Source organism: Lissotriton helveticus, chromosome 12 (assembly GCF_964261635.1).
Source record: "Lissotriton helveticus chromosome 12, aLisHel1.1, whole genome shotgun sequence".
NCBI lineage: Eukaryota > Metazoa > Chordata > Amphibia > Caudata > Salamandridae > Lissotriton > Lissotriton helveticus.
Window position 1 is genome coordinate 479559748 of NC_136073.1, and position 27916 is coordinate 479587663.

Below are 27916 nucleotides of genomic sequence, written 5' to 3' on the forward strand. Positions count from 1 at the left end.
CTTTCTAGGTGATATAAAGCCAAAGTCCTCAAGACCTGGCTCTTCGATCACTAGCAGGACCACACCCTCAGCACCTTGAGACCCTCACGGGTGTGTAGTGCGCTTTACAAGTGTTATGGTTGATTGATTGATGATTGAACTCCTTTGCTATCATTTATTCACATATTTATACAGAAATATCCCTAATCAGTGCTTCCAGTTTTACCTAACCATGCACTTATTTCCTTAGGTAAGTGACCTCACTGAAGTTTGGCTTCCATTTACCACCCGCTATTCTACCCCCAGGGATTCAAAACAAACATAGAACAATACAAACAGGTTTTGGTTAATTCATAAAACCAATATAAAATCAATAATCGATTATACGACTAACTATCTATCTTAACTAAACCCTAACCATCTATCTGCTACCAAAGGAATACTGATAGAGCGCGGGCTCACCTGCCCGAGATTTTACCATACTCACCTGGGCCCATAAACACATACACACTTTTGAACAGGTAAGCCTACGCTTAATCAGGATTTTATTTAAACGTTTAGGACCTATATCGTTTGTCTTACCAATCCTTGTCGCCGGTACCTAAAGTCCTAAGGGATCAAGGGAGTTAGCATAATAGGTAGTATATAAACATTTGCACTCATTAAAATAACCACAGACTCTGGAAAGACTAAAACACTTTATCTAAGTACATTTTTAAATGTCAGAGTCCATACGAAATCAGTCAGAGCTTGATCAATTAGAAAGAATACAATCAAAGCAAGATGATGCAAAATTATTATGATACTTTCTTTAAGCATTGAAACATAGGAAGGGTAAGAAAGGGAAACAATACAATGACATACCCATATGAATTTTATATTTACCTAGAATGGTGTGAAGACCAACCCTCGGCCACGGGCTGGGATAAAAGACAGGACTTCTTGTAGTTCAGATGCCAGTAAGACGGCAAAGGTGTAGATCAGGACCAGTGAAGACCACATTAGGATGGATTCAGGATAGAACCAGGTAACCTCAGCTGAATGCAATGCCAGCATTACACCCCTCTCTGCGGCTAACAGTTGGACCACGATCGGGTTAGCGAATCTTCTCCCACAGGAACCCCGATTGGGTTATCGAACTCCTTCCCAGGAACCCTGATTGGGTTATCGATTCTTCTGACAGAGTGCTCCGCCAGCACCTCTGCTCCCAAATCTCTGACAGAGTGCTCCGCCAGCACCTCTGTTCTCGATCGCCTATTGAGTGCCTTGGGTCAGTGACAGGTCAGCTATTCGGACAAGTCGGACAATCTAACTAGCTAAGCCTACCTTAGTTATACCATTTCCAGGGCAGTGTACCACCCCCCCAATTTTGCAAATGTGTGTATTCCCTCAATTAGATTGGTCAAAGGACGAGGAGAGGTCATCACACCATACCAGTTATGAGGTCACTTGATTCAATAATGCAAATTATCTTCCCGCCCATAACTTTAATTTTCCCAATAATTTTATTCCACCCAACAATGAATGTTCTGAGAGTAAATACAATGAAAAACATATTATCAACATTTCTTCCTCTCTTGAGGTCGCGGGGTGAGTTTAAAAGGCGCATCTTCAGGCAAGACTGTTGTTGGCATGAATTCAATGCCATGGCTTGTGGACTCTTGAGAACGCAGAGCATGCGCAGTCGCGGGACCCAAGATGGAGCAACATTGTACTTGATTGGTCCAAACACGAGCTAATAGCAAAGTCAAAGAAGAACAGGTTTAGAACAAAGAAAAAATGAATGCACTGTATACCACTTATCTCTACTCTATTCCCATTAATTTATTTTAACTACATTGTTAGAAATTAGGCAGAACCTACAACTTAGTAAAAGCTGCAATGCAAGTGTTAGCACATGAAAACATAGACCAGCCATCTTTAGCTTTAGTGCGCAGAAGCAAAGTTTTCCCACCAAAGCAGAGAGTACGTCATGTCACGTGATTGTGACAGACGCATGCGCAGAAAAGTTCCCGCGTTGCGGCGGCCATTTTGGGTTACTCGAGTTACGATTAGTAAGAAGCCCATTGAAAAGCTTCCCCAGCTTACTAGAAATGTTGTGTTTTGCGTTGTTAATAAGACAAAACATGTTAGTTAGTGTGTTACAGTTTATTTCGAGATGGCTGAGTACAAATCGGCCTCCTTACAAGTGAAACCTTGCTCCATCAACATGCCTAGGTCCATTTGATACATTTCCTCACTTCTTGAGTTAAAGAATGTGCATACTATCATGGTGTTCACCTAATGGAAATAGTATTTGATGTTAGCCACCAACTTCTCAAATCATTACTAAGAACTGCTTCCTCAACTATCAAATTTCCTCAGAGGCTTAGCCGTATACTAACACCATATACCAGCAAAAATGCTAATCTCTTTACAAATGGCATATACTTGATGTACCCGTTATTAGACCTTTGGAATGTTGGGAGCTCCATTGAAAACAATGGAGTTCTCTGGGCTTCTAATGGCAGGTAGAACCCCAGAGCGCCAACATTCTTATGTAGTTCACAGCTGTAGCTGTGAACAAAGGCCTTACGGAGCCACAGGGGATTTAAATCCCCTTGGGCTCCGAGAGGCCTTTGTTTTATTTGTTAGAACATTCTGCCCTCTAGTGGCAGAATGTTCTCATATCCTTATAGCCCACCGTAGCTGGCCATTAAAGGCCTGCTCCCTTGTTAAAGGCCCTCGCCTTCAGCTCGGGCCTTAAAGCTGGAGCAGGCCTTTAATGGCCAGTATAGCCCGCTACGTCGAACTATAAGGCTATAATAAATCAAAAGTCAAAGTTTACTTGGTGTAGACTGAGCAATGTGCTACTCTTTTAATGGTGTGATCTGTATGAGAGTCCCAAAGATTATACTACAACTTCTGTTGTCCCAGTAAGTTTCAAAGACTCCCAAATGTTTCCTTATTTAGTAACCTCCAAATAACCTTCTGCAATTCTTTCAGGGGCTATATTTGGACATGCACATGTACTGTTGATTTTCCTGAATAGGTTAAAGAGCAAAGACAGACATAAATTATCACAGCTATCATCATCCGACCATCCATGCAACCAAAATTGCATTTTGAAGGTTTCTGCTCAATCCGTTGCAATAGTTAGAAAGGTGTATTGAAGTATTGAAAGGCATGCAACCGCCGTCATTATTACCTCTTCTCAATCTCAACAGGGTATGATATTTCAGCTCATCACATTATCATACCTCCAAACTGGACTATGTCAACATCGTCTGTCGACTTCCCCCCCTCCTCACCACGCTTACCTGCACGGACCACCGCTCCCTACTCCCTAGTCTTGAATTACACTAAAAAAAGATGTATAAAGGAGTGGTACATGCTCATGTCTGGATGTGTTGTATACAGATATAGACAGTATGATCTTAATTATTGGACCACAGTATAAATATGTGGTAAAATTACAAATTTGTGAAATATTAGTGCCACAGAATGTGACATATTTCTCTGCATAATGGGCCTTTTCTTACCGCATAATTTAGTCAACTGTGCTACACAATTTGGACCTCGACTGCAGCATAATTCCAGTGCCCATTCCTACAGTCCATTCAATGTAGTATGAGCAGTTAAATAACTTAAACACTATCTTCTACTAGTTGTCATGTCTCAGATGTTTGAAGAACAATCAGTCCTGACTCTTTTATCCAGTTAATCAAAGAAAATTAGGTAACAAAAATGTTTATCACTTTGTAAGAAATGCATACAGACGCATAGATGTATAATAATTCGTGGGATGCAAACATTTCTATATTTTGAATGATCCAAGACTTGAAAGTAACAATTTAACATGGAAACGTTGACATATTCTGACTAGCCACCGCCAAACTCCACCCAAGATTCAAATGAGTGATCAGATCCCATTTTACCCCCACAATGTTTTCAAACCACACATTTAAACTATAATATATGTGTATTGGCAAGTTAATATAACAGATCAGTTTCCACATAGTGGTTCTACAGATTTTGTGAGTATGTGACCCTAGAAATTATAACTTTCTCTATTAAACAAATTATCAAACTTCACTAGACACATCAACATTCCATTATTGTAGTTAGGTCATCTGCTCCACAGTCCACAATGCCTATGTAATGCCCATTAATGACATCATGGGATCGTGCTAGCTAATCGAAATAACCAGCTCAGGTGTTTCAGCTCAAATGATTTCTGTTTATACTCTGTTCTCCCCGTCCCTGCCTTTAACGTCGAAAGAAGACTTTAGCGCGCAGACACATGTTTTCATGTAATCGTTCTGTGACCTAGAATTTGCAATGGGGCAGTGGGGAAAATTACTTTAAACATACAGTTAATGAAAATATAAATAAATGCATGTTTTGAAATTTCTGCCTTAATAATGCCCTGGCATTGTTTCGAACGTATGTGTCATCTCCCTGGTGACATTTGCATGCTTTCTGTCGCTTTACCGATTCAGTGGTCAAATGTCCACCACTTAGCTTGTCACGTAAATAGCTGGTGCAGGCTAAAGTGAGACTCACAAAGCATCCTTCCGGTGAATGTGTCAGTGTTTTGCGAATCTCAAATTGCGGCGCGATATAAAAAGGCAGGGAGGTAAAAGAGAATATTGACATAAGCAGATGTTATAAAAGTATTACATTTTGCCATGGACTGCTTATGATGAAAATACACCGCGGCCAGCTTCCAGAGTATGGCGTGGTCACGGTACAGAAACATTTATGACAAAAGATGTATGGGTCTGTGAGCAGTCACAGCTATGTTGAAGAGGCACTGGTAAAGCCAAGAAGTAGGATCTTGGCATGCGGGTGCAATTTTTGTTTAAAGCAAGCATATGTCACAAATATGAAAAGAAGGAAGAAATACGATGCCCTGTAAATGTGGTGGCCATATGCTTGCAATAAAAAATGGAAGTGAAAAAAGTAATTTTAATAGAGTAGAACTGGTATTTGCTGGTATAGCTGGTATCTGTAATTCTAAGAGGTACACATGCTTGCTTATTAGTTTTAATAGGAATCACAGGAAAATATGATTCTTATTGTAGCAAAGAATAGATACATTGGCTTTAAAGTACAGCAACTTGACTGCAGATGACTAAAAAAAAAGACTAAAAATGATAAAGAGCGGAAAGAAAGAAAAACATTTGGCAAACTAGCCCTGGCACTGAAGTGCGCTTCTTCTTAGGCAGATGTGCACATGTGATCAGGTCAAAATTCTGTCACTCACAGCACAAGAGAGCCAATGATTAAAGTTGGCTGACACATCGCCCCCTGCTATATAATGTAGTTGGGGAAGCAAAATGTGAACATCAGTTGAAACTACCAATGCATGAAAAGGGCGGATAACAAAGTGAGTCTATATATTTATGTATTTTTATTTTTATTTAAGATTCTATTGCAGGAGGCCGGAGAGGCAGCTAAAATTGTCTCTAGAACTATTCTAAAAATAATGACTGACATGTTATATAATGCTATATCGCCTATTAGCAGCTGTGACATTCCTCTTAGTGACGTAATTTGAGGTCAGGTTCATCTGGTGTAAATAACTAAACTGCAATAATTTAAAGCAGGAATTTCTTGACACTCATACTATGCATTAAAAGTATTAGTTACCAGATATAGCAACCCTTACATTAACATCTCTTCATGTCTGAACAGCTAACCGGCTAGTATCAACAACAGCCCTCAGAGCAACATCAAGATAGATGACCTTGTCAGTGGCATAGCAAGGTCAGGTGGTACCCGGTGCAGGAAATTTCTTGTCACCCCCGGCTTGACAAAATCGCAAAAAAAGTGTTAAAAACACATATTTTTTGCCATTTTGTCATTCCCCTCAGTGATGACACCCAGGGCGGCCCGCACCCACAGCACCTCCCCCTTCCTACGCAACTGTACTTCATTTCGTCCAATAGCCAATATGGCCTGCAAGGTCTTAGGTTCCAAGTGGTAGTGCAATAAATTATTATACATGATCCCAGTGGTAGCTCCGATTTTGTCTAAGGCCTTCAACAGTAAGTATCATGCTCAATTCAAACATATCTCCAATGGTTGACACCACCACTCTAGGCCATATCACCTCCCTTGACCTTTACCCACACTCCACCTACCGGACCCCACCTTAGCAGCGCAACTGATGTATCCAACCCTATCATTGGTAAACTGTCAGCAACTTGGACAGACTCGGTTGATTCACATGGACCCCTTGCACCATCCGGCTTGCCTGAAGGGGAGTGATAGTCAACAGATGTACATATGCCTAGGCAGACCTCATCATCACAACAGGAGGTGAATACATTTGATAGAAAACACCTAGCTAAATCCGATATAGGTTTTCAATGAGCATGAGATTGACACTGTAATTTGTGCTGTGCTTGTATCCTGGTTCTGGGTGCTTCCTGATTTCAGGGGGGGGGCTAGCCTGCGGGGGCGAGACCAGACCTGGCCTTTGTGGGATTTGGCATCTTGGAGGTCACCTTTAGGGTGTTTGCCATTGGGTCGTTCTGACTTCCCTTCCTCTTCTTGAAGTCCTGCGGCTTCAGCTCTGGGTTCCTGGCCGCTTTTTGTGGTGTGTTGTCTCTGTGACCTTGGTTGAGGCTAGTTACAGTGGGTGTTTTCTCGGCCCTTAGGGGTTGGAGTTTTTCTGGGAAGTGGTAGTTTGGTGTCCCTGTGCCACTTTTTCCGGGTCTCTGGGGCCACCATGTTGGAGGCCTTCTTCCTCTGTTCGGGGGCATTTGTGCTGGTCTTTTGGTGGCAGTTCTTCTGCTTCCAGCCTTCTGGGCTGCTCTGGGGACATCTTTGACGGCTCCTTTGCTTCTCGGGGCAGTTTGTTGTGGCCTGCTGCTGTGTTGGAGGTTGCCTGCTGTGCTCCTTCTTACAGGTATCTGGTTTTCCTTTTTTCTGGCCTTGAGTCACTGGCCTGGGTGTTGTATGCTGTTGCTTGTTCTCCTGGGTTGTTTTGGCCTTCCTGTTGTGGTGCCTGGATTTCTGGTGGTTACTCTTCCTGTCTCTGCTAGCTGCTCTCTAGTTCAGTCGGCTGGCTTGTTGGGTGCCTCTTCGTCCATCAGCGATATTGGGCTGTTGGCCGCCCCCCCTTGTTTTGTGTGCTTTCTAGCTCCCCTGTCCTTATGGTCTGGGCACAGTGCTTGTTTCATACCTGTGTTTGGCCTGGGGATCTGGAACCTGTAGCTGTCTGTATCTCCCATTGACCTGGGATGTCATAGGACCAAGTGTCGGCCCTTTTGCGGTTTGTGTTGGGACTCACTTAAGGGGGATCTATGTGTTGTCCTTTGCCCTCCGAGCTGGTTAATCGGCTTGTTGTTCGGTTGGGGGTTTCCTCCTTCTTGGTTTAGGCTGGGGGCCCTGCATCCCGTTTACCCTCGTGCTGGCTATTGGGTCATGGGTGTGCTGTGGATGGTCACAGTTGGTCTCCCCTGTCTTTTCCTGTCCAGGTGGGGTGTTGGTTTCTGGCTCCCTGGTCCTCCTGGTTGGTCATCAGGTGGCATGGTTTCTGACGCTCATTGTGCCTGCTTCCTTGCGGGGGCCATGGAGTGCGAAGCTGTGGGTTCATTGGGTGGTGTTCCGGTTGTTGAGGCCTGGTTTCATGTATATTCTTGGTGAATGCCTATGGCTTGGCCTGTCCCAGTGTCGCGGCTATGTCTTCTTCTCCCGGTCGGGTGCATTGATGCTCGCCCTGAGTCGGCACTAGTGGTCGGTGCTGGAGGTTTTTGCCATGAAGCCTGGTCCTCCCCTGGGTTTTTCAGTGGTTGTGGGATCATCTGAGCTCTCTCGCGGTCCTGCCCGTCAGGTTGGTGGGGGTTGCTCTGGGTCGATGCTTCCTCCCTTCCTGGTTTTATCTTTTTCTGGCTTGTTTTTTTCCCCATCTTGCACTTGTTCCCCGATGTTCTGTCTGGAGTTCGTGTGCAGACGTCTGGAGTGTGAAGGTATTGTCCATTACTTGGCTGGTCCTCTGGGTGTGTGCTTTGGCAGTGGGGCTTCCTGCCTTTTTTGGGCTGGTCGGCTGTGGGTCTCCCCAGAGGGGGTGGAGTGGGTCCTGGTGTTGGCCATGTCAATCTATGTTCCTGATGGAGCGTGTGGCTTTTGGGAGTTCCCCAACTTACCCTCAGCTCTGCCTTGGAGTGCTCTCTGTTAGTTCTGTTACTGTGTCTCTGAGTCGAGGTTGAGAACCATGGGCATTGGCAGCCTTGTGGCCCTGTGAGGGTCTTTCTGGCTTTTTGTTCCCCGTTGGGTGAACGGTCTGTTGTGGTACTCCTTTGGGCCTCTTGTACTGGGTTGTTTTTTCTCTCTTTTATATCCTGTGGTGTCACAGCTGTTTCCCTTCAGGGGAGTTTCCTTTGGACTTAGGGTCTCTGTTGTGTACCTCCTGGTCAGCCTTAGATATTGGCTGTCATTACCTTGTCACCTTTGTGGTGGTTTTCTGAGCTGGCCCTCTTCTGCTTGGTGGTTTGAGTGTTGGGGGGCTCCGGGGGCTGGGCTTCCCTGCTTGTTGTTTTTCTGTGATTAGATGCTTCCTTTGTGCCTGTGGTGGCTTCTCCTTCTGTTTGCCTTTGGCGTTGGTGTCTCCAGCTGCATTATTGGGTCCTGGTTCATCCAGTGCCTTGATATTGTCCCTGTGGTCTGTCCCTGGTTGTGATAGTGTTTCTGGTCACTCTGGGTCTTCTTTGATTTGTGACCTTCTCAATGTCCTTATGTTGATGGCTGTCACTGGTAATTCCTTTGGCTGGCATTTCTCCTCCAGTGCTGGTGCGGGGGCATTCTTGGCGTGGTTTGGCTGTGCGCTGGGTTATGTGGCATTCGGTACCCTTCACTGTGGTTATGTGGCAGTGCCATGGGCTTGCTGTTCTGGTTTTTTGTTCACCTTGGTCATCTCCTGCTTATTTTGAGGTGTGTGGCCCTTTTAGGTTGGGAGTGTTTGCGGGTTGTGTGCTCCTGGTTGTGTTTCCTGAGATTCTCCCATTCTCTTCGCTTGGGCTGCTTTTGATGTGGTGTCCTGGGTGTTCTTCGGGGGTTCAAAGGGCCAGTAATCTGGCTTTGGTATGCTCCATACATCATGAAAGGGGCGAGGACTGTAGGGGTAAGCTTCATTACTCCTGGTCCCGTTGTCCTTGTCCCATTCATGAAACCTCTCCCTCCCGGGCGGCAGGCCTTCCTGTTGGGGGCTTGGTAGTTCAGAATGAGTACTGGGTAAGTACTCGTTAAGTACTCCCAGCAAGAGGGGGGTGGATTTGGGGTCCCAGCATTCCTCTGTTCGTTTTTCTGTCTGGGAGATGGTCATCTCCATACATCATGAATTGGACCAGGACTAATGAAGATTACTGGTAAGTAATAGGGCATTACAGAACTGAGAACAGGCAGCAAACATTAAATATACCAGGCACAATTCACAAAGATTTTGCTATGCAAAGTTATGAATAACTTTTATAGCACTCCTGGCTCACTATTGAAGTCCAAAGCGAGCCAAGAGTATGCCTACTGAATCAGACTTACCATGTGTTTTAATGAACCCTCACTTTAAGCTAATCTTATTCTCCTCTGAATATACCTTGAGTCTAAGAGGTGAGCAAAAAACATTCCTTCTCATTTATGTAATCATAAAATTCAAAAGTAATGTTACTATTCAGCTGGCAGCAAATTATTGCTCACCCACAAGTAGGCTATATGAGAGGGCAGTAGTCAAATGCATTACATAAATCTTACTATTCAAACAATTAAAAAAAACTCTTTATGTAATTTTGGGCCAGATGTACGACTGTTTTTTGCAGTCACAAAGGGATTTTAGGTCAGTTTGCGGCCGCAAAAACCGTGTAGGCCATGTATCAACCCTATTGTGCGAGTCACAACTAATTTGCGACTCGCAAAATAGGGTTAGTGACTCACTATTATGAAGGGGTATTCCAAGGACGTCCCCTCCTAATAGCGACTCTGTATGAATGTTTTGTGACTGCAAATGCGGTCGCAAAACACTCACAGTTTACGGCCCTTCTCAAGAGGGTGGTGAAGCACTCGCAAACGGGAAGGGGCCCCAGGAGACCCTTCCCCTTCGTGAATGCATGCACAAATATTTTTTAAGGGCAGGCAGTGGTCCCAGGGACCACTGCCTGCCCTTACAAAATAAAACGGAAAAGTTTCATTCTTATTTTTTAAATGCATACCGTTTTTCTTTAAGGAAAACGGGCTGCGTTAAAAAAAAAACTGCTTTATTGACAAAGCAGTCCCAGACATGGTGGTCTGCTGACCCCAGCAGGCCACCATCCCTGGTAATGCCAGTCATTCCCAATGGGGTCGCAAATTGCGACAGCCTCATTAATATTCATGAGGCATGCAATTTGCGACCCCATTGGGAATCGCAAACAGTGTCTCAGACACTATTGTACACACCATTTTGTGATTTGTAAATTGCGACTCGCAATTCGTCGCAATTTGCGAGCCGCAAAATGCTAATGTCGTACATCTGGCTCATCATATTTTAATGAGAACCAAGAAAATAGAGATTATGTTGTAACAAAACACAGAACTTATGTCTGCTTTTACTTACTAACTCATTATTTCATTTGGATAAACAATGTATGCAAAAGTATCACATTCCTAAAACACCAATTATTTAAAAGTAGTTTTGGATTTCAAATGAATCCTGTTCTTACATCAATAAATTAACACACAATAAGGATGCATACTTCTTGTCTGTCCTCTTGCAAGACCACGAGTTAACCATGTTACAGAAAGCATGTGAACTAGCAAGAACAACAAACAAGCATTGGCGAAGCACGTAGGTCTATCTTTCATAGTCTAAAATGTATGGAAAAACAGATATATGCACTTAGCATAATAAAGGGAGACCTATTGCCTTTGGTAGTGCTTTGCGTCTCGAGAGTGAGATAGAATTTCCCTATCCTAAGATAAATGATATTTTGCTCTTTGGTCACCCTCGCTCCACTAGCAACAAGGCTTTTTTTTTAACCCTTATTCCAATTTAGAATCACTATGGGACATCTGTGGTGGTATTAGTAATGCGCCTGCCTACAATTTCTGAATTAGGCACCAGTCCTGACTGGCTTCATGCGGGTGAAGGGCAGCCCAGATGCAGCTCTGCCTAGAAGAAAAATCCCACATGCATCAAAATTTGGAGTTACATGTGGCCACAACAGCATTCTCTGAGACGCATACACTGACTCTGGGTCACCTGCCAGCTCCCCATGCCGGACTCTTAAGAGGCTGGTTGGCAGCAAAGACTCTGGCACACACATCTGGTCACCGTCTGCTTTGTTACCCTTCACCTTTACTGTATTACGCTAGTGTGATACAAGCTTCCAATGCTCTGTGTGTGTGTGTGTGTGTGTGTGTGTGTGTGTGTGTGTATGTGTGAGCACGCGCACACACTACTGCTGCAAGTCTTCTCCTCATGCTATAAACTCCTATAAAAAATAAAAATGAGTATAACTTTCGACATGCAATTTATGTGTGAAAAAATGCAATGTGTGATGGTTTTGTGCACCTTTGACATGTACGACTGTCCCTAACAGAGCGGCTTTAGCACTGGTGGCACCCGATGCGACAATCATTTTTGCACCCCCACCCCCATTGACCTTCTCCTCGGATTCTCTCACTACCACTGGGCAAAAGTCCCCCTCATCTCTGCAATCATAGGTTATTGCTAACACAGCGCACCCCCTGAGGTCAGCGCCCCCATTCACAGGTCAGCACCCAGTGCGGCCGCACCGGTCGCACTGCCCGAAAGCCGCCCAGGTCCCTAATGCACTGTAATACAATGCTCAATGATACATCAAACAGTGAATAGCATTAGAGGTAAAACAATAATCCTCTGGGCAGAGACAAGGCCCACTCTATGCACATTTTAAAGAATTGCACTCCCAAGCCAAAAAGGTGCAGGATGGAATACTCAATTTAATCTCAGCCACTGGAATTACTAAAGCTGCGTTCTAGTCCATCAAACAAACCAAAACCAATCTTGATGTGCTTGTGTTCCTGTTAGTGCTTGAACACTGTATAGACCAACAGGAATGATGATTGTGCAATGTGCTTCAAGGAAGCATTTCTTCACTTCCATATGGACTATTTTACATTAAAATGCAGCACTCCCCTTTGCCCTTGAAAATGATATGTAACAAAAGTATGTCATGGAGTAAAAAAGATCTCAAGAAAGGTACTGCAACTTGAAAATTTACCACCACTGGTGGATGAAAATGATGCATCAGCTCATGGGTTGAGTTAGGAAATCTGGCCTTTCTAGCCTCTCTCAAACCCAGGGATGGTAGGGCAGGTCACTCACCCGCATCTTGTTAAATTGCACAGGGCCACACAGATGGATTTGTGACCCATATTTGGAATTTGAGAAGTATTTGATTACTAAAAGCGTGTTGATGTAGTCCAGGACAACACGATCCCTTGCGGGGCTAAATAGCCCTCTTCAATTTTAAAGCCCGAGAAACACACCATGTCAATCATTTGGTGATCTCACAACTCCATGATGAGTTGTTATATGCTCTGTACACTCTGTGACATTGACACCAGATCAATACTCTTTTTCTGGAGTGCAAAACTGGAAGCCAGTTTGTACACCTGGTTTCCAAAATCATATTTAAACCTCTGCAAAGTAGCAACATTCACTACATGATGTTTTGGCCCTCAGTCTCCATAAACAATTTTATACTGATGGTTTCTGAAGAGTATTATTTGTTTATTTCAATCTGTCATCTGGTTGGCTTAATCAGTGTTTGGCTGACCACTCTCTGAATGTCTATTTGCAGTATCAACAGCCTTCTCCAACAATGTTCTTCAAAAGAGGTTATGAGGAAGAGCTCATAACCTCTTTTGCTTCCTTTGGAGGCAAACTTTGGCAAGGAAACTGCACGTCCCACGTGCTCTGGGGACCCCAAGGGGCTTGTGGACCTTGCAGACCCCTAGTGCTTAATTGTGCCAGTGTATTTAGGCGGAAGGTATTAGCACTTACTGTTGGGGACAAGCACTTCTTTTTCACAATAAGACTTTGACCCAAAGCAAGCAAGAGAGAGACAAAAAGGGCGAAAGAAGGGAGAAGTGAAAGATAGGAAAACAGCGGCAAAAAGAGAAAGCAGGGATAGAAATCAGAGTGAGACAAAGAGACAGAAAGTGGAATCAAAACTAAGCAGCCTTGGGAGTCAGCAAACTTGGCATTTGGGGATCAAGCAGCAGGATCCATTGGGACTCTGGCAACCTGCACTTAATTTTATTATTCTTTTTTAAACAAATTTAGCACAGCTTCTCACTTACAAAAGTATGGCAGCCTCTGAGGTGAGCTAAAAAAAAAGTGGCGGGAGGGGGGGAGAAATGTACTGGCAGTTGGTAAGGCGTTGAGGACTCGATTAAATGAGAGTCTAACCATGAGGTCATCTAAATATGCAGTGAGCGTTTATATATTTTCTGGGCCCCGCTGTTCCTAATCTGGTTGCTAGGACATGCCTTTCTTAATAGGTTTCTTGAATACCGAAATCCAGCTCCACTCTGCACATTTCAATGAATGCAAACCAAGCATGGTTGTTTATTTCCTCTGGATGCCTCTTTTTTTTAGGTGGATGACAGGTGTTCAGATATAAACCAAAAAAGAGCATCTTTTATAGGAAGCCAACTGATGAGTATTGCTCAGTTAAATGTTACAATTCTGAGTTTATTTTTGCCGTGGCAGTAGCTGATTTGGATCTGTTTCAAGTGTAGCATATGCATTCCAATCTAAAATGTGTGCATTTAGGATTTTTGACAGAAAAATGTTTACTTGGCATCTTCTTAATCTGTCCTCCCCCTCTTTCTAACTCCATCTGACTTCACTAGTTCTTTCATAGTGCTGGCTGTATAATTAGACTCACTGTGGATTTCGGGCTTTTTTTGTTTAATATAAGACAACAAGAATTGACCGAGATCGATGTGGAAAGAAGTCAGGGTGTAGTTAATTTACTTTGATGTTTCTGAAATTAACAGTCCATGGTTTTTATAACTAAAAGTGAACAATACGCTTCTAACGTAAACAAAAATCTTTATGTTAAAAATAGAAGATGAGCCTCGTATCAGTGGTTAGGTTGTTGTCACTGAAAAAAATAAAATTAATAACTGAGTATGGCTCTGGCTTCAATGCGTAAAAATACTAGTATTGTGGTATAAGGTGGCACAGCAAACATGCCGTAACTAACGTCAAGTTCCATGCTTAATCCTGATATACTGCTGTTTTTCCGGTGCCAATAGCGAATGGTTGTTTTGAGCATTGCTGGTGATAATAGTTATGACATGCTGTATGTGCACCCTGAATTAACCTAGTAGAATTCAGTAGTACATTTTAGCCAGAGCCATAACTCAGGGTATGATTTAGACTTTGGTAGAGATGGAACTCCATTGTAACGGTGGCGGAGTACACTCGCCGCCAAATTGAAGATACGCCCATCTCATTTAGAACTTGAGTTCTTTGAAAGAGGAGACTACCCTCCATCTGCACCTCATTCATACAGCAAGGGTCCTCAGAGGTTTGGCCATGGGTCTGCCTGCCCTATTTAGGGTAGTTGAGCACTGCCTATCACCATCAAGTAAAACCTGGTGGTAATCTGCATTTAAAACTGCATATTGACCCCTATGGGGAGGAGGTCATTGGTCGTTTTGATATTAAAAAAGAAAATCCCAAAGCTGGATTTTCCTTTTGAAAATAAAAAAAGAAATTACAGTTTGACGTCTTGCTCTGTCATGTTGACGTAGCCCTCCGTCAAACTTTCAATGAATTTACAAGAACCGCCTTGATGGTGTTTCCTGTAAATGCAACAGATGTCCGATGGGCCAGCAGACATCTCAAAATTTGGCGGGTGGGTACTCCCTCAGTGCAACATATTACTTTACTTTATTTCCCTGACAGTGTCAATTTTCATTCCCCAATCTCAAAATCAGGCCCTCAATTTTTAAAAGTGTTTTTTGAGTGCATTTTAAGAGTTTTTTTTTAATGATACACATCATTCCTAAACCCCTACTGGATGCAGACTCCGGCTGTGTGCAGATGGCTAACATGCAGTGGGGGTTGATCAAAGGCCTCACCTGTGATCAGGCACTCTGCTCATCCCTCTGCAGGCACCAGGCCCTGCTGCCATCTCCTGTGCCTAACCCGCCACAAGTGCCCTACCTCACTACACACTCCCTTCACTGTGCATGACCTTTGCCTCTCGCCCTACTTTTTTCTCCGCTTCTTCCTGTCTAGTTCTCTGCCTAGCACCCTTTTATTCTTTTTTATTTAATCCTTTGTGAAAGGTGCAAATAGTATCCAGTTCACGTTTTTCATGAAATGGAGGCTCTACTTCAAATAGCAGCCAGCATGGTCATGTTTTGGCTCATTTATTACACCTTGTTTTCTGAATGTTTTTGCTGGTGCAGTACTTTAGTTTTCCATGTCTCTAGATCCCCTTCAACACTCCCTTTAGTCAGACTCCTTGTGTGGTGCCACAAAATTGTGTGGAAATATTTTACTATTGTGCAAAAATCACTAATCAGAATCAATTTTCAAATTTGATGATGGTGGAGAAAGTCAACAGAGCTCTTCTCCAGATAATTTTATTGGTCAAAAATGTGAAATGTGACAGAAAGGAGTTAAAAAATCACTGATTTATTTGATAAATGGCAGCGATATACAAAAGTTTTAACCCTGTCAAGCCCGCTCAACTCATTGGAAAAATGCCCATATCTCAAAAACTAGCTTATGGATTTTCACCAAACCAACAAACGCATTGTTTTACTAAGTAAAATTTTATTTTCATGCCAAGTTTGGTTCAGCAGTTTTGACTGTAGGCACAAGCGAAATTCCCTTATGGGAACTAAACTGGAAATACACATTTTTTAAACCTCTTACCTTTTTTTTTGCAAAATACTGCGTGATTTCGCAAGTCAGACCACAGCTGACGATACCCAATGACGTCCAAATGTGGTGCAGATCTGTCCATGCGGTCAAAAGTTATAGGCATTTAAATAAATGCATTTTCAATGGAAAGAGTATATATGAAGTTCATGAAATATAACTACACATTGGTGTCTGTATCTATATTAGTATGAATATTCATGAAAAACTGTTAAACTCAGGGCTATGGTTCTGGATCACACAGCAAAAAACAATGAAATTCAGCATTTATGGTTACCAAAGTACACAACACACGCCATAACTCACACCAGCTGCCATTTTATCGTCTTGATGACTCTTTTCTTTGTTTGTCTACCATTGACACATTGATGTTTTGAGCAGGCAGGCCATGCAAGTCATAACGAATATTGTGTGCATTGGTAGCCACAACTGGGAAATGTCATTGGTTGTGCTTGTGGCCCTGCAACAATGCAATGCAGGCAGTCTTGTGTGTTTCACACCTTTAACTTCCTATCTCCTACGCCCAGGTTTCAGAAACTCATTATAGTATCTTCCTATGCCTCTGCATTGTTTTATCCACCAAGCAAAAGTTATGAATCATACATGGTTTGTGAATCATTCACAAAATGGCAGTTGAAAACAACACGCAAAATGCCAGCTTGCAGGACCGTGGTCTGTTTTTGAATTTTGTATTGAGCATCTATTTTTGCTCCTGGTGTGGAAATTAGTGTTACATGACTATGGGTACCTATTAGACATCTTCTTGGCTCAAACACCTCTGAGGGTGACCCTTCCATGACAGTGGAATTTCTTTTCAGAGCCTGTGTTCAACTAATAACATTTGTAAAAAAAAATACAAAGTGCGATTGATGGGAGTAACTGAGCCCTAAACTAACAGTAACTCGTGCCCCCGCCATGCACAGTGTTGTCATCAATGATGTAATTTCAGATGCTGCAGTGAGGTTATCAATGATGTCATGGAACATGCCATAAGTGATGTAAAATGTGATGTATTTAGCAGTGCATGGTGAGGGTGTGAGTTATAGTGACTGTAAGGTACAAGTTATAATTACTTGAGATAACTATAACTGGAGGTTTTCAGTGGTTATCTTTGATTAAAACTTGCCTGTGACGAGGTCCTTCACAGAGTCCCCCACGGGCGCACACGGCTGACTATGTCATGTAACAATATAAAGGGCTTTTAAGTAAGGCAGACTTACTGGGTTTGCCAAATGGTTAGAACACCAGAGAAAAAAGCAGCATGCCTATTGGCTTTATCACAAGGTCAGCAAATCACCAAATATAAAGCATACCTATTGGCTTTGTCGAAAAATCCCCAATAACAATAGTCAAATGTATATGTTATAAATTCAAGTATTTATCTGAAGTGTGCTTCCCTCTTACCCTGACTTGAAACAAGGGTCCCTACTTGGACAAAGGTATCTACCTCTGCCAACTAGAAACTCCCATTTCTAACAACAAGGTTGCACCGTATTCTTGTAAATACGGTGCAACCCTGTGTTTCTGAAGTGGCGGAGCGCTTTGTTAAGCTAAGAAGTGAAAATGCCCCTAAGTGTTTTACCCACTTCTATCATTGGGCTATACTTGGGCTACATTTGGGTGATATTTGTGCTAAACGTGGGCTCTTTTTTCTTTGGTGGCCATCTTGGGAGACTTATTTGTTATGAAACTCCCTAATCTCATCATTTACTGCAGTACCCTCAGTAGAAAAGGCTTTCTACTTCAATTCTATCAAGATGGTGTTCAGATGTGCCACACTTTTAGCATGAATTCAAAATGTTAGCACTCTAATTGCTAATTGAAACACTGCATTAGAGCAGCTGATCACCAGGGAGTTAACTGGCAGTCTGCTGCTGGTGTTGAAAGTGCATGTTTCAGTCTGCATGTCAAAATGTTTCAATGAAATAGAAGAGGAAGATATTTGAGAAGTCACTTAAAATGTGTTCTCATTTTATTTTCTTCAGAAATAATCATAATTTCTATGACAAGTGGGGTTAACTGAAATACTGTAAAATAGAGTGGCGTATAGCGTAGTGGTGTACAGCTGAGTGGTGTACAGGTGTATGTGAAATGTAGCCGCAATGTATATTATGGTGTGCCAAGCAATGCAATACATCGAATTGTGCTGCTTCTGTTTCTCCAGATTTACCAATGAATGCAGAGTCACACATGGTGGCCTTGCATTACTTTGTAAATCTGAATTAAGTGTTGTGTTCCCCATGTGACATCATGCATGATGCAAAGGTATTCAAATACTATAATACAGCAAAGCCTTAGTTATACATTGGGCCACAGTATACCGTGGTAACTTTGAGGTATACCATGGTACATGGCGATAACAAGCCAGTATAAAATTGGGTAATGGCTGGATTTTGAAAATAAAAAGGCAGCCACATTGTTTTTACTGCACTTTGGCTGTGTTCTTTGTTAGGGCCTTAGATATAGGTAAACACAAGGTTTTGTTGTAGGCCCCTACCAGTTACCACTTTGTTGAAGTGGTACTAGTTAGGGAAATGTATTGATATTTTTAAACATATATGGTACTCCATAACATTTTTAAAAAATATATAGAAACTGATCCTTATTTTTACCTATCTATTACCACTTTACTAAAGTGGTAATAAGTAGGGAAAAACTTAAAACCCATTGCTTATCCAGTCAATCAGTCAAAATTACTTTATTCGGTTATTATTAAAATCCATAAAAGTATTAAAAAAAATACTCATCAACATTACAAGATTAAAAATAATGATTACATTAAATCATCCATAAATATAACAGCGCCGCAATTCCTAATATGCAAATATCACAAAAAAATATAAAAACATTTCATGTGCAATAGGGCAAAAAATTACATAACAGGACCCGGACACAGAAACCTGTTTCAGTTGCTACTTCCTTTTTTTCCTTGCTCTAACTGCTGCTACTAAAAAGCTCGCAATACTGAAAGTTTACCAAGGATTGCCTAGGAATTGCAGGTATAAAAGAGCTGGTCTCGCCTGCAAAAAACCTTTATTTTTTAAAACCGGCAGGATATAACGCCTGCAAATAGGTAAATAAAAGTTGCAGAATAAGACAAAATGCATAAAATCTTGCCTCGAAAAACAATCGCATGAGCATGGACCCAGGTCTTCTATCTTGGCCCAGTCTAAATGATCAGCCAGAAAAAAATGTAAATAGTTAAACCTAAATCTCGTCAAAAGAAAAGGATGTTGGGACATGGAAACAGTATCCAAGTAAGGCTCCATAAAATAGGATGCTTTTAGGAGCTGGTGGGCATGGACAGTGGGTTTCAATAATTCCAAGGCCTCTCTTTCTGATGCTGCTATGCCCTGAAATGAGGTCTTGGCCCACATAAGATCTTTTTTACATATATTTTCTGGGCTATCGAACAAGTTTGGTTGACCTAACCACTCTGACATGCTTTTCAAATGTCTCAACCATAGTATACTACTTGCCCTATCTAGAGCCATGCAATCTTGTATGATCTCTTTATTTAACACCAAATCAGGATTAGACCAGGTCGAGATCCATTTGAGAATGAGAGACATTCTAATCAGATCAGAAACATAGCCAAGACCTACCTCTTGATGAATTATATATGAGGATGTGGATTGAGGGACGGAGAGCAGGCTTCTTAGAAATTTATTTTCAACAATTTGGAGCTCTGTGCAGTTATTATAGCCCCAAATTTCAGAGCCATACTTCACTATAGCAATGCTCTTGGCCTTATAAATATTCAACAAGGCCTGCATGGGCTTGGCACTGAACCTCCGGTTGAAGTCAAGAACCGCCCCTGTTGATCTAGCCGTAGCAATTCTCTTCGCCTTCCTTTGCGCAACACATGAACACCTATTATTAAAGAGGACGCCCAGGTGCAGAAATGTGTAGACCCTAGTTAGTTTGGTCTCGCCACAAAAAAACGTTTTAGCTACCTTTGACTTTCCTCCCAGGCTCATGATATGTGCCTTTGACAGGTTAACATTTAAGTCTAATGAGCCCATGAAATTTGTGAAGGCGGTCAACAAATGCTGCAGCCCCACGGCTGTGCATGCTAAATGCAAATAAACAGTAAGAATCCACCAAAATTGGTGCTGTGTTCCCTACTGTGGTGGGGAGCACATAGTGTTTTTAAAATACCCCTCACACACCAAAAGGACCCTTGGTGTCATGCTTCATCATTGGGGTCTTCGCACCGCTCTACAGGATGCGGCGTGCTGTGATCTACGGCTACGCGGGACCACTGGTCAATGCAGACTATGCGTGGTGCATGTGAGCGTTGGGTGTGAGTATGTGGTGGGTAGTGTGAATAGGTGAATGTTAGAAAAGTACCTGGCTCGTGGGGTAGGTCAGAACTATTTTTAATGAACCCCCGGGCTGGTACTGTTAAAAAATGGTGCAGATTGAGGTGATTATGTGTAATTAAGCATATCGCCTCTTGGGTGTGTCGACATGTTTCGGAGATCAACTCCTTCTTCAGGACAGAGTGCACCACACCCCACCTTACTCATGTTTTCTTAAGTAAAAAAGTGTATTTACAAAAGAGTGGAGAAGTAGTGCTATAATATGCCTACAAATGAAATCCTTTGCCAACATGCAAACAACCCAAAAGGGAAAAAGAAGACCACAAATGTAGTGCTCCACTCCTCAAATTTGTACATGACCTGTAACAAATATATCAATGGTGTTGGGTCACTAGACATAAATATGTCATGCTGCTTGTGCAGGTGACCCTGTAAAAAAGACACAGTACAGTACAAACACACACAGAACATGAAACACACACTCGAGACCTTTAGATTCCTTGTGCCCTTAGGATATAACTTAATAGAGTGGAAAAAGAACGAGTCATTGAGGGAAAATATAGGCATACTTCTTGGTCTTGGTACAATGCCTAATGAACCTCCAAACGTTGGGGGTAGCCCTGGCCCAATGGCTCCTGTAAATAATACATATTATGACATTTGTAACTACTTACAGGTTAGTGCAGCATAATGGCCCCTTCTTTCTATGGACATTTTACTCACGAGTTACAGCAGTCGTAACCTCCTTCTTCCCCCGAACGCGGCTCCGCGGTGAATGCGGTAGAGCGTCCCAAGGGCGGTATTTATAGTAATCGACACCCTCATTTGTTAACTAAATTGGTAAATTAATTGGCGGAAGTGCCTAATAAGGGTATTCCACTGTCCGGAGATATGGCAGTTTTTTGGTTGTTCCTGAGTCGCGGGCGACTGCTGCAGTGGTAGCGTTCAGAGTGGTGCGCATGCGCGATAGTTCCATCGGACCGCACATGCGCAACTGCTTCTACCTCGGTGATCGACCGTGCATGCGCGGTAGTAGTGAGGTGTTTGCACATGCGCACGAGGGATATTTCTCTCGCGTGTCATTAGATCCTCTCATGCCAGTGGTCTAACATGAGATTACTCGCTTTATTATGGGCTGATATTAGAAAAACGAAACGGGCTGCTTTTTCATTCCACTAAAAAATTATACATTCTAGTTTATGTAAAGTTTTTCACCTTGGGTAGAATCCATGGCTACTAGGTATTTAGCAAGTTCTGGATGTATATATAGTTTTATGGGTGATTTTATAAAAAGCAGATGACAGGTACTTAAGTAACTCGAGGGTGGTATTACTTCGTATTGGACTATGGGTAGTCAATCAGGTTACTTGACCCCAGGGGATTTCATCATTGAGTCCATCAATGTGAATACCCAGACGGAACACCCAACGCTGCTCCTTCTGGAACAGACCTTTATCCGTTGGTAGTTGCTCCATTACGGTCCATTTGATGGAATTTACACAGTGTTGTGCTTCCAAAAAATGTGTTGCCATTTTAGTGGTGCTTTTTCTACACCTAATGTTTCTTTTGTGTTCATTCATACGTGTCTTGATGGCTCTGGTTGTCATTCCCACGTACTCCAATGCACAAGGACAGGTAATCATGTAAATTACATTTTTACTATTGCAGGTGGTAAGACTTTTTTGTTCCCATGTTGTTCCATTTTTGAATGTTAGGTGTCTGCTCTTGCAAGTGAGGTGGCAACTGCTGCAGTTTCCGCATGGGAAGTGTCCGTGTATCCCATGTATTGAGGGTGTCACTGGGTGGCTCTCTTTAGGGCGAGTATGGACTAATATGTCCTTGAGATTCCTCCCACGTTTGTGTGCAAACATTGGTTTTTTCAGGGTCAGTTCGCCGCAGGTCAGTATTCGCCAGTTTTTATTGATGATTTTGGTGACCTCATTCGAGTGTGTGTTGTATGTTGTCACACATACTTGTCTTTTAAGGTCATCGTCTGTTCTAGTCTTGTCTTCGAGTAGGGCATCTCGGTTGTTGTTCCTTGCCCGTTTCATTGCGGCATCAATTATACGGTCTGGGTATCGTCCATGTTGTAGTTTTGTTTTCAGATCTTTTGCTTGTGTCTTAAGCTGGGCAATGTCAGTGCAATTTCGCCTAAGGCGGAGAAATTGGCCATATGGTAAATTGGTTCGTAAGTGACGAGGATGGAAACTGTCAAACCTCAGTAAGCAGTTCCTGGCAGTTGGCTTGAAGTGGGTAGTTGTTTTCAATGTACCAGCATCTGGGTAGATGTTCAAATCTAGGAATACTAGAGACTCATTGGAGACAGAGCTGGTGAATTTTAGGAAGGCATTCTGAGAGCTAAGCCATGTCATGAAGTTGGTAACTGACTGTGTATCGCCTTCCCAGATGACAAAGACATCGTCTATGTATCTCTTCCAGACGAGTATTTTGTCTCTGAAGGGATTGTTTGAATTCAGGATCTTGTTGGTTTCCAAATGGTGGACATATAGGCCCGCTATGCTAGGAGCAAAAGTACTGCCCATGCTGGTCCCATGGCTTTGGAGGTACAGGGTGATGTTATATCTGAAGAAGTTGTGTGTGAGTGCCAGTGAAATGCACTCCGGGACCACACTTCTGGGTGTCTGATATTTCCAAGGGTTGCTAAATAGTACTTCCTCAATGATACATTGGGTTTCATCATGGGGCAGACTGGTATAGAGGCTCTCGACGTCTAGACTGAGCAGTAGTTGGGTATTAGGGTTGAAAGATATCTCCTTCAGCAGTTGGAGGACCGCTTTAGTATCCTTGAGATACGTGTCAGTGGCCTGTACAAGGGGGCGAAGGAAAGCGTCAGCAAATTTTGAAAGGGGCTCGAGGATAGAGCCGATCCCAGAGACAATAGGTCTCCCTGGGGGGTTTCCAATGTCTTTGTGTATCTTGGGGATGCTGTAGAAGTATGGTATCTTAGGTGTTTTATGGATGAGGAATTCCCCTTCTTTTTTTGTACGCCAGTCATGCGCTAGCGCCTCTTCTACCATCGCCCCGATCCTCACTCGTAATGACTCTGTTGGGTCATTTGTTAAGACTGTGTAGTTTGTCTGTCTGAGAGAAGTCTCAGACACTCTTGATCGTATGGCGTTGAAGTTTGTAGGACAATTGCTCCCCCTTTGTCTGCTGGTTTTATCGTGATTTTGTCGTTAGTTGCTAACTGCCTGATAGCTTCTTGTTCCACACTACTTGTGTTGTGGAAGGTTTTGGGTTGTGTGAGGTCTAAGGTGTTCAGCTCCCTCATCACTGCTTTTTCAAAAGTAAGAACCTCAATCGGTAACATGGCATTTAATGTGTCCGGTTTACTGGTTGGAACAAACCCAAGACCTTTGTTAAAGTACAGTATGATGGGCTTTAGTGAGAGGCCAAGGTGTGAGGTTCACCACTAAGTCGCTCCAAGTACAGCAGACTGGGACGAACTTAACAACCTTAGGAGAATACAAATCAAAACTGCCCTACATGCATTACTCATGACGGAGTACCTTAGGAATAAAATATCACCCCAAGGTCTAATAGTAAAGAATGAACCCTTTATCTTCCAAACGGATGTACAATTAAAAAAAGAGTGGTCCCTCATTTCTTGGCATTGTACGAGGGACTGGCTCGTACTCATAGTCAAGACAGCCACTAGAATCACTCAAGAACTATAGATAGACATCCAAAAAACAGAGGTCCAACTCAAAACATACGAAAAACCTAGTGTGTTAAAAAAGAGGTTGGAAGAACTAAACCAAGAAATGACCGATTTCGAACTCACCCTCAAACAGAGCAAATTTAACAAATTAAAAAAGGACAAGGAACACTTTGCTCCTGAAGAGGCATACCCCTATACTAAAAGTGGCTATGTCGCCAAAAACAACTATAGCAGGTCTGAGAGTGAGGGTTTGTAATGTGGATCATCAAGCTCTAACTCTAGTGGACAACAGAGGTTAAAACAAAAGAGGGGGGCTCTAGGCAAAATAGGCAACAATACCCAAAACAGAGAGGATGGAGGGGTTATCAACCTGCACCACCCCAATACCAGCAGTACATGTTCCCCCCACAGTTCCCTCAATTTCAATATGGTCCACCTCTACAAGGCCCAAATTACCCACAATGGAATCCTGATTACGAAGGGTCCTATTACAATGCACAGCCTTTTTTAGGGTTGCGCCCTGGACCACGGAGAGGCAGGAACAGGAAAGGCAACACTGTGGCGTGGCAAGACAAGGAACAAGAGGACCCCAGGATGAACACACAGAGCATGACAGGGACCCTCCCCAACCAGGCATCAACCTCGGTCAACAAGAGAGCCACTTAGTCGTGAACCTCACACCTTGGCCTCCCACTAAAGCCCAACATACTGTACTTAACAAAGGTCTTGGGTTTGTTCCAACCAGTAAACCGGACACATTCAAATTACATGTGGAAATGAAGGAATTTGTCCGCAAGATAAAACTGCAGGCATTCTTCCAAGACAAGGAACCACAAATGACGACTACCAATTTAGGTTTAAAACCAAAGTCCACCTTCACCCCACCAGATGCCATGTTACCGATTGAGGTTCTTACTTTTGAAAAAGCAGTGATGAGGGAGCTGAACACCTTAGACCTGACACAACCCAAAACCTTCCACAACACAAGTAGTGTGAAACAGGAAGCTATCAGGCAGTTAGCAACTAACGACAAAATCACGATAAAACCAGCAGACAAAGGGGGAGCAATTGTCCTTCAAACTTCAACGGCATACGATCAAGAGTGTCTGAGACTTCTCTCAGACAGACGTAACTACACAGTCTTAACAAATGACCCAAAAGAGTCATTACGAGTGAGGATCGGGGCGATGGTAGAAGAGGCACTAGCGCATGACTGGCTTACAAAAAAAGAAGGGGAATCCCTCATCCAAAAAACACCTAAGATACCATACTTCTACAGCATCCCCAAGATACACAAAGACATTGAAAAAACCCCAGGGAGACCTATTGTCTCAGGGATCGGCTCTATCCTCGAGCCCCTTTCAAAATTTGCTGACACTTTCCTTCGCCCTTTTGTACAGGCCACTGACACGTATCTCAAGGATACTAAAGCAGTCCTCCAACTGCTGAAGGACATATCTTTCAACCCAAATACCCAACTACTGCTCAGTCTAGACGCCGAGAGCCTCTATACCAGTCTGCCCCATGATGAAACCCAATGTATCATTGAGGGAGTACTATTTAGCAACCCTTGGAAATATCAGACACCCAAAAGTGTGGTCCTGGAGTGCATTTCACTGGCACTCACAAAAAACTTCTTCAGATATAACATCACCCTGTACCTCCAAAGCCATGGGACCAGCATGGGCAGTACTTTTGCTCCTAGCATAGCGGGCCTATATGTCCACCATTTGGAAACCAACAAGATCCTGAATTCAAACAATCCCTTCAGAGACAAAATACTCGTCTGTAAGAGATACATAGACAATGTCTTTGTCACCTGGGAAGGCGATTCACAGTCAGTTACCAACTTCATGACATGGCTTAACTCTCAGAATGCCTTCCTAAAATTCACCAGCTCTGTCTCCAATGAGTCTCTAGTATTCCTAGATTTGAACATCTACCCAGATGCTGGTACATTGAAAACGACTACCCATTTCAAGCCAACTGCCAGGACTGCTTACTGAGGTTTGACAGTTTCCATCCTTGTCACTTACGAACCAATTTACCATATGGCAATTTCTCCGCCTTAGGCGAAATTGCTCTGACATTGCCCAGTTTAAGACACAAGCAAAAGATCTGAAAACAAAACTACAACATAGACAATACCCAGACCGTATAATTGATGCCGCAATGAAACGGGCAAGGAACAACAACTGAGATGCCCTACTCGAAGACAAGACGAGAGCAGACGATGACCTTAAAAGACAAGTATGTGTGACAACATACAACACACACTCGAATGAGGTCTCCAAAATCATCAATAAAAACTGGCAAATACTGACCTGCGGCGAACTGACCCTGGAAAAACCAATGTTCGCACACAAACGTGGGAGGAATCTCAAGGACATATTAGTCCATACTCGCCCTAAAGAGAGCCACCCTGTGACACCCTCAATACATGGGATACACGGACACTTCCCATGCGCAAACTGCAGCAGTTGCCACCTCACTAGCAAGAGCAGACACCTAACATTCAAAAATGGAACAACATGGGAACAAAGAAGTCTTACCACCTGCAATAGTAAAAATGTCATTTACATGATTAACTGTCCTTGTGCATTGGAGTACGTGGGAATGACAAGCAGAGCCATCAAGACATGTATGAATGAACACAAAAGTAACATTAGGTGTAGAAAACACCACTAAAATGGCAACACATTTTTGGGAAGCACAACACTGTGTAAATGACATCAAATGGACCGTAATCGAGCAACTACCAACTGATAAAGGTCTGTTCCAGAAGGAGCAGCGTTGGGTGTTCCGTCTGGGTACTCACATTGATGGACTCAATGATGAAATCCCCTGGGGTCAAGTAACCTGATTGACTACCCATAGTCCAATACGAAGTAATACCGCCCTCGAGTTACTTAAGTACCTGTCATCTGCTTTTTATAAAATCACCCATAAAACTATATATACATCCAGGACTTGCTAAATACCTAGTAGCCATGTATTCTACCCAAGGTGAAAAACTTTACATAAACTAGAATGTATAATTTTTTAGTGGAATGAAAAAGCAGCCTGTTTCGTTTTTCTAATTGCAGCCCATAATAAAGTGAGTAATCTCATGTTAGACCACTGGCATGAGAGGATCTAATGACACGCGAGAGAAATATCCCTCGCGCGCTTGTGCAAACACCTCACTACTACCGCGCATGCACGGTCGATCACTGAGGTAGAAGCAGTTGCGCATGTGTGGTCCGATGGAACTACTGCACATGCGCACCACTCTGAACACTACCACTGCAGCAGTCGCGCGCGACTCAGGAACAACCAAAAAACGGCCATATCTCCGGACAGTGGAATACCCTTATTAGGCACTTCCGCCAATTAATTTACCAATTTAGGTAACAAACGAGGGTGGTGATTGCTATAAATACCGCCCTTGGGACGCTCTACCGCATTCACCGCGGAGCCGCGTTCGGGGGAAGAAGGAGCTTACGACTGCTGTAACTCGTGATTTAAATGTCCATAGAAAGAAGGGGCCATTATGCTGCATTAACCTGTAAGTAGTTACAAATTCCATAATATGTATTATTTACAGGAGCCATTGGGCCAGGGCTACCCCCAACGTTTGGAGTTCATGAGGCATTGTACCAAGACCAAGAAGTATGCCTATATTTTCCCTCAATGACTTGTTATTTTTCCACTCTATTAAGTTATATCCTAAGGGCACAAGGAATCTAGAGGTCTATAATGTGTGTTTCATGTTCTGTGTGTGTTTGTACTGTACTGTGTCTTTTTTACAGGGTCACCTGCACAAGCAGCATGACATATTTATGTCTAGTGACCTAACACCATTGATATATTTGTTACAGGTCACTGCACCATGTACGAATTTGAGGAGTGGAGCACTACATTTGTGGTCTTCTTTTTCCCTTTTAGGTTGTTTGCATGTTGGCAAAGGATTTCATTTGTAGGCATATTATAGCACTACTTCTCCACTCTTTTGTAAATACACTTTTTTACTTAAGAAAA

At 42.9% G+C, this 27916-nt stretch overlaps 1 long non-coding RNA gene across 1 annotated transcript in view; it reads right to left on the minus strand.

The window, feature by feature from the left end:
• Window positions 1-706: 706 nt before the first annotated feature.
• The window catches only part of LOC144798936 (uncharacterized), a 64391-nt gene continuing 37181 nt past the window's right edge, over window positions 707-27916 (minus strand). The window contains exons 3-4 of the long non-coding RNA XR_013603702.1: window positions 2166-2259; window positions 707-1714 (exon numbers count right to left, since the gene is read on the minus strand). This is a non-coding gene — a long non-coding RNA (uncharacterized LOC144798936). The remainder of the gene's footprint in view (window positions 1715-2165; window positions 2260-27916) is intronic.